Source organism: Suricata suricatta, chromosome 8 (assembly GCF_006229205.1).
Source record: "Suricata suricatta isolate VVHF042 chromosome 8, meerkat_22Aug2017_6uvM2_HiC, whole genome shotgun sequence".
NCBI lineage: Eukaryota > Metazoa > Chordata > Mammalia > Carnivora > Herpestidae > Suricata > Suricata suricatta.
The window spans coordinates 26,223,747-26,231,213 of NC_043707.1; the positions used below are offsets into that span (position 1 = coordinate 26,223,747).

General features: G+C 47.6%; 1 long non-coding RNA gene across 1 annotated transcript; it reads left to right on the top strand.

Annotated features, from left to right (window-relative positions):
* Window positions 1–416: 416 nt before the first annotated feature.
* LOC115299946 lies at window positions 417–7,467 on the top strand. The gene is made up of 4 exons (XR_003912433.1): window positions 417–510; window positions 1,879–2,080; window positions 2,642–2,871; window positions 7,205–7,467. It is a non-coding gene; the product is annotated as an uncharacterized LOC115299946 (long non-coding RNA).

The following is a 7,467-nucleotide window of genomic DNA, read 5'->3' on the forward strand; positions in this document are numbered from 1 at the left end:
TCTTGGTTTTGGCTCAGGTCATGGTCCCAGGGGTCCGCGCGTTCCAGCCCCGCATTGGGCTCCACACTGCTTGTGCGCTCGCTCTCTCTCTCTCTCTCTCTCTCTCTCTCTCTCTCTCTCTCTCAAAATAAGTAAATAATAAATAAATAATATAGAAAAATGCCACTTTTTGAAACAAAAATCACCCCTGGCTTCTAAGCATGGTAATAAAGACGCCATGTGTTCAGGCCACTTCTACGTCATGCCTATGACCTAGCTTTCATTATTCAATGGGTCCCATGAGTGTGTATTTTGTTGTATGCAAATTCAGATCTGGAAGAACACTTTGTAATTGTGTTTCCATTTGTTAAAATCTCTTGCACCACTGACAACCTTTTTTCTTTATTGACCAGGGCCTCTGTGCTGGGTTCCGCCAATCCAATGCTTTCTCAGAACAAACTTCTTTAAGGGAAGGTCAAGCTGCTCCTCCATGAACTTGACTGGAAGTGGAAAATCAAGATTACAGAGGAAGTAAGTGCAAAGGTCAGGAAAATATGTATTCAAAGTCAAATCCTCATGTTTTCGCTTTTCTGGCAGGAAACAACAACAGGGATCAGACAATGGAATTTTGAAGGAAAAAATGAGAGGATGGTATTTCAGTTGTGACCTGGGACCTTAGGACAAGTCTTTCTACGCTTCCTCACTGCAGAGGGGCCAGCCATCTCTCAAAGCCCTTCAGCACATGCTAGTCTTCTCTGAAACTTCAAGATAGAGTGGAGGAAAAATTGCCAATTTCAGAGTTAGCTGCATTTCAAACTCCAGTGCGTCCACATCCTAACTCATGACCTTGAGTACGTTAATGTCTCCGAGCCTTTGTTTCTTTACCTTTAAACAGAAAAAGGCAAGGGTTCTGATTCTTCAGTGTAACGTGGAGTCCCTGATATAATGTTTGCAGAAGTGGCTAGACTATACATTGCACATAGTAGATGCTCAATAAATGATACTTCTCAGTGTCTGTATCTGCCCACATTAAAGACACTAGCTATTCTTTGACCTCACAAGCCTTTCTTTCTGGATGTGGATGTTGGGTTGTCCAGCATTCCGGAACATTTTTTGAGAGCCACAAGAGCCTCTGGTACAGTACTAGGGGGCCTTTGCTTATTTGCGGTTTCTGTTGACTTTAATCTTCCAAGTGCCAGATCCTGTATGATTTTCTGCATCTTCTTTCCCTTACTTGATCTCATGGGATTTATCTCTCTGACTGCCTAAAACTGCCGTGAGGGCCCTGGAAGCCTGATTAGTCCCTTTTCCTTCTAGCTCGGGCTTCAGCATTACCTCCAAAACGTTCTAGTTATTTCTGGTAGAATCATAGCAGCTAACAGTTAGTTGGTGCTTAACAGGTGTTAGGCATTGTGCTAAATTCCTGCCACTTAGTCTCGCTTAACATGATCTCCCAGCAACCCAAATGAGGAAAATGCTTTTTTAATCTACATCTGATAGTCCACTGCCCAAGGCCTTGAAGAGGCTGAATAATAGGCTGATTAAGGGGCAGAAGTAGGATTTGAATCTGGGGCTCCAAGACTTCAAAACCAGTGCTTAGCTCCTGTGCCTGAGAGCTTTCTCAGTTACCACCTGGTCATTGGACTGGCCGGAGGCTGTTCTTACAGTTTGGGAGGGTGTGGACTCCTTCATCCTTGAGGGGGAAACATTGGCCAAGAGAAACCACTCAGCCAAAACATTCTGTGGCTATGAACAGGATGCAATTAAGTCTATAATCTGTTATGGTCACCTGAAGGATCATTTGGAAATGAGAACTCTTTCCGACGAGCAGTTCAGATGATGTAGGTGTTCTTGTTTCATACCCATAATGTCTGTGCTTACCATTGCTTATCATTCCAGATGGACAAGCAGGAAATATCTCTGAGGTGTGTCTTCAAAATGAACAGTTGGAGAAGTCAGAGTGACCCTTCAGCTCTCAAACTCTAGGATCTTGCACACATTAGAGCTTCTAGTTCAATTGCTCCGTCCATACTTTCAGAGCAAGAGAACAATGTGGCTTCAGCCTTCGGGAAGACACTATTTACTGGCAGAGTGGTGACAGGTTGGAGAGCTCCCTTCTGTTCTGGTCCTCAGTGTGGTGACATCACCTCCTTATGTCTTAAGTTCCACAATCCTGGGTGGGGGGCAACATGGAGGGGGGGTGGTAGAGCTGAACTGCTGATTCGCAATAACTGAAGGAGGCAAGGCAACCAGGTGGCCAGCTGGTGCTTACATTAAAAAAAAAAGAAGAAGAAGAAGAAGAAGAAAGAAAAAAAAGAAAGGAAGAGAGGTTTCTAAAATTTCTGTCGTTTCTGTAAATAGAATGCATGTATAGTCCCCTCTCCCCCTTGGATTGGAAAGGCAAAGAACGTAGGACTGTCCAGCTTACTGGGCACTTGTGATCTAGCCAAAGGGGTGCTTGGTTTGGAATCAGACAAGGTTGGGTTTGAATTCCCATTCCATTCAGTTTTAGGAATGTGATTTTTGACAATTTAGTAATTGTTGTGATCCCCACCCCCCAATTTCACACTGGGGATAATAATATAGTGGCAATTAAAAACTGTCTCCAAATTCTTAGATACCTCTCCCACTGGGCGCCTATGTCTCCTCTCCTTCAATCTAGGTGAACCTTGTTACTGTTTTAGCCGATGGAATATGGCAGAAATGATGCCAAGTGGCTTCTGTGGCTACGGTATATGAACCACCTAGCCTCTGACTGGTATCTTGAGACGCATACTCTGGGGAAGACAGCCACCACAGAAGAGGTCCAACTACACAGGAAGGACCATGCGTGCAGACCTGTTGAGCGACCAGCTGACAGCAGCCTGGAGTAGCAGCTGCCTGGTAAGCCAGGTAGGACATCTAGTCTAGTCAAGCCCTCATGGCTACTGTGCACCTGACATCTGACCCAATGGTGTAAAAGGTCCCAAATGAGAACTGCCCATCCACACCCTCTGCAGATTCCTGACTCACAAAATCATGAGCAAAACCCAGTTATGGTTTTACACTTCTAGGTTTTGGAGTGCTTTGTAACGCATCATCCTTATGCAGCACACGCGCCAACATTGGAGGGTTGTTGCAAACGTTACGGCGGGGAGCATACATGGAACTGTATGAGCCTGAGATTTTTCTACACGGGTCCTCTTCCCATCTAAGGTTGTCATTGGTGCCCAGGATGACTTTGTGTCCCTGGGATACGGTTTTTGGCAGTGACTGGAAGGACATAGCGAGGTCATCCCCCTAGTGACAGCCCCATCTTGCTGTTGTGTGTCTTGAGCTTGAGTCGCTGCCTTGGGGCCAACTGTGTAAACTGGGGGCCATGTAGGTAGACGTATGAACTTCAGTAAAAACTGGTACGATGGATACCATCACTGAGGGCTCACTGCCAATCTCAGAGCTCAGTGGGCTTTTCTCCCTGCCCTTGTTGTGGGCAATTTCCGCAGAAACGATCCTGACTGCACACTGACTTGAAGCCGGCTACTTTTCTTTTTCTGTTCACTTGCTATGTTCAAATCAGTCCTAATATACGAGGGAGAGATTGCAACCAGGAGTATAGATGGCAAGGGGAAGGCTGTGGGGAGAGTAGTGAGGGAGAGCCCTGAAGAAAGAGGAGTCACAGGACATCAGAGCTTCATGGACAGCCCATCCAGCATGTGGGCTGTCCCCAGGGGGGTGCGGTGGGGGTTGCCCCAGTTGACAGGAGGCCCAACTAATTCCATGTGGCACAGGTGACGGAGGAGACTCTGAGACCTAGCTGAACGTCATTTGCTTGCCAGGAACAGAAACTCTGACACACATTGATTTAAGAAAGAGGGTCTCCATATCAGGATATTGGAGAATCTCAAGGCATTGATTGCATAGAGTAGTTAACGTAATCACCCAGAGCCACGTAGCTAACATGAGGTGAAGTCGGAACTTGCGTCAGTGACCACTGCCTTAGCATCCAGTATTGGCTGCCTGTCTGAAGCGCTGGCTCTTTGAGATAAAGTCTCTTAAAGAGTACAGCTTTTTTTTTTTTAAGTTTATTTAATTTGAGAGAGAGAAAGAGAGAGCGAGCACTAGCAGGAGGAAAGAGAATCATAAGCAGGCTCTGCGCTGTCAGTGCAGAGCCAGACTCGGGGCTCAAACTCATGAACAATGAGATCACGACCTGAGCCAAAACCAAGAATCAGATGCTTAACTGACTGATCCACCCAGGCGCCCCGCTTGAAGAGCACAGTTGAACTGGCTGGGGCCCAGCGAGTGGTTTTGAGTCAGATGTCCAATCCTGGCTGTGACATGTAAGTCCCTCGCAGGCTCTGGGTGGGGGTGAGGTTAGGGGGTCATTCTCTAAAAAGGGAATGTGAGCAGAGAGGAAATACTGAGCATTGTTAGCAAAGCAAGGAGTGGTGAGGGGGTCACGGCACCAAGCACAGGTGTCCCCGTGGCTCCTCTGTCCAGGCAATGAGCTCTTGCCGGAGCTGGAGCTCACACAAGGCTCCCCTGGCAGAGAAGTGATAGGCCAAGGACATCTGAATCTCAGGTGTTCTTGCTCTTGTCTCCATTCAAGCCGACTCCGAGCCAGCCTGCTGTCTTTAAGGAAGAGTGTCTCATCCCCACTTAACATCAGCAGAGAACTAGACTTCTAAAAAAACAAGTTTCTTTTTTCTTTTTTTAAGTGTTGAGATGGAAATCACAACATTGGAAGGAAGATTTACTCCTACCTTTCTCACCTCAAAGCCAGGTCCCACTCTGCCCAGCAGCCCAGCTGCATGCCTAGCATTGGCACAAATGCCAAGTTGTCCCGTAGTTTCCTCCGCTTCGGACTGTATAACTTCTGGGAGGGGGTTACCACTGTCCTTGGTCCTCTTGACCTCAGCCGGGCTGTGTTCCTTTCAGCTGGTGCCTCTGGGAGGTGTGGCGACTTGGATAAAACACCTCGCTGGACTCGGCTTCCCCAGGGAGCGCACTGAGATAAGAGCCCCAGTGAAACCAGACATTTGGGTGTCAGCCTTTGTGTCTGGGAGAGAAGAAGCTTATTGGGAGCCTAGAGAAGGAGACGCTGCTCTGTAGAAAACAACAGAGGGAAGCGTGGCCTTAGTGCATGGGCAGCCTCCATCAGGGAGCACACAGGGCTTTCTAGGCAGAGGACCGTTTCCAGAGGCCACATGGGACAAAGACAAGCTCCTCCAGGGGCTGCAGGTGACACGGTCGCCCCTGGGCCTGGGGAGCCGTGATCCTTCCTAAGAAGGCACAAAGCTCCCTTCCGTACCCCTCTGCATGGCACCCGCCTCAGCCAGTGCCAGCAACAGAAAACCCGGCAGGACTGAGGTCTTAGGTGCACGGCTGTCAGGGATGATGGGGAAGGGGGTGGACCAGCCTGATGATCCTATCTGTCCCGGTGCTGGGGTGGAAGGGCATGGGCTGGGGGAATGCAACAGCCTCGACTTGGCCTTCAGGGGTCACCTTTATCTTTGCTGCAGGCCCCCGCGTTGTGTTTGCCTAGCGCAAGACCTGATCGTTATTCCCTTGCGCTAGCTCTGAGACAGGCTGCTGATGGCGGATAACTTGTCTATGGGCCCCGATGGACACGCTCTGCCCGCTTTCGGTCTGGGTGTAGTCTGTGTATGTTGTGTCATGAACTTTCAGGTTCCTGAAATGCTGAGGACTCCCAGATGATGGTGCCCGCCTCGTGTAAAGGCAGTAACAAGTCTCTGATATTCTCTTCATGGTTTGGGGGATAGTAGGGATGCTTCAAGAGACTGGGCTTAAAAGCTTGATCCAGTCCGCTTATGCTGCCTGGTTGGCGTAGAGAGAGTTAAGGGTGTTCTCTGTATTGCCCTTAGTCACCCTCCTGGGCTACCTGTGTGTGTGGATGCATGTGCACACACTTACTTGTGTGTGTGTGTATATGTGTGCATGTAGTCACCTCTTTGCTCGTATGTGTGTGTGTGCATGCATGTTTGCGCACGCTCTTATGTGCGCATGTGTATATGCACCTGCATGTACTTAGTCTGCTTCTCATTATGTAATTAAGGGAGAGTTTGTGGAGAATATAGTAATGGGGGTTTTCCTCTATACAATGAATCTCAAAAGTTTAGGAATGCTAAAACAATGAAGGGAGTTAGGCATGTGGCTGTGTTAGGAAGTGGGCTCTGGAATCCATCTGCCTGGTCTGGACCTCAACTCTTACTTTACACACCAGCTCTGTGATTTTGGCTAAACTTCCCTGAGCACTAAGTTTCTCATTTCAAAGACCAGGTTAATCACTGTGTTTACATTACAGGGTTATTGTGAGGCTCACATGAGATAATCCGTGCCAAGTATTTGGCACCGTGCCTGTCCTATTGTAAAGGATTTATAAATGTAAATTACCGCGATGATTAATCAATATCTCTAACAAGCTCTCAGTGTCGCATTATAGATGGTTTTTGTGTCTCTGCTGAACTCTTGCATACTTACAGCTTTACCAGCCTTTGGAGACAACGCATCCCACATGGGTGTTCTGGGACAGCTGGGAGCCTCTGGGTGCCACAGCCCCTCTTCCAAGACACTGTCTCTCATGTCAAGCTGAGTGTTTGCTGGCTTGATGTTTTGAGTGCCCGTCTTCCTCTCCTGGCTTCATTCCAGGTGGGGACTGCTGGCCAAGGTGACCAGCGCCCTCCTGGTCTAAAGGAAAGGATTAAAGAAATTCTGCCCAAGATAAATACAGTTCCTTCCATGATTAATAAATTCATTACCTAAATTGAAAAAAACATGCAAATGGCAAGAGAAGCCATAGGCAAGAGTATGCATGTGGTGGGTGGGGGTATGTGCAGGTGTGTGTGTGTGTGTGTGTGTGTGTGTGTGTGTGTGTGTGTGAGCTTGTATGTGCCTCGTGACTATGCACGAGGGTACTCACGGCCATGTGCACCCCCATAGAGTGAGGGGAAGGAAAATGAAATCCATAAATCCCATACTGCTGTTCCCAGAGCATCTTTGGAGTTTGGGTCTGAAGATTATAGTTGAACTCTGCCAGTTCATTCATTATTTAATCCTTTAATTGATGACCGTGGCGGATGGATGACAGCGGCACATCCTTGGCAGGGAGGCAAATTCCATTTATTTGTTTGTTACAGTTGCACAATTTAGTGGAGAGCGGGTGATGGGAGGTCACCCATGCTTCATGGTTCAAAATGTTATTATAAATAACAATTAATCCACTTAGATATCTGGCTCCGCTCAACCTGGAGAATCCTACTGGATATAAAAGATCCTGGAGAAGAATGTTGGGAAGGAAAAGCAGTTTTCCATCTGCTTGGCTCGTTCTTACTGGCTGGTCTTCCGAAGAGCACAAGGTTTTCCAAGATGATACATATTCAAGAAAGTCGGTGCCACCTCTTAACTCTGTTGTTTTTACCAGAATCCTCTCTTTGGCTGTTATAACCACACTTTACCTTGGGATGTTTAAACTGCTGCATGCAACTGTTA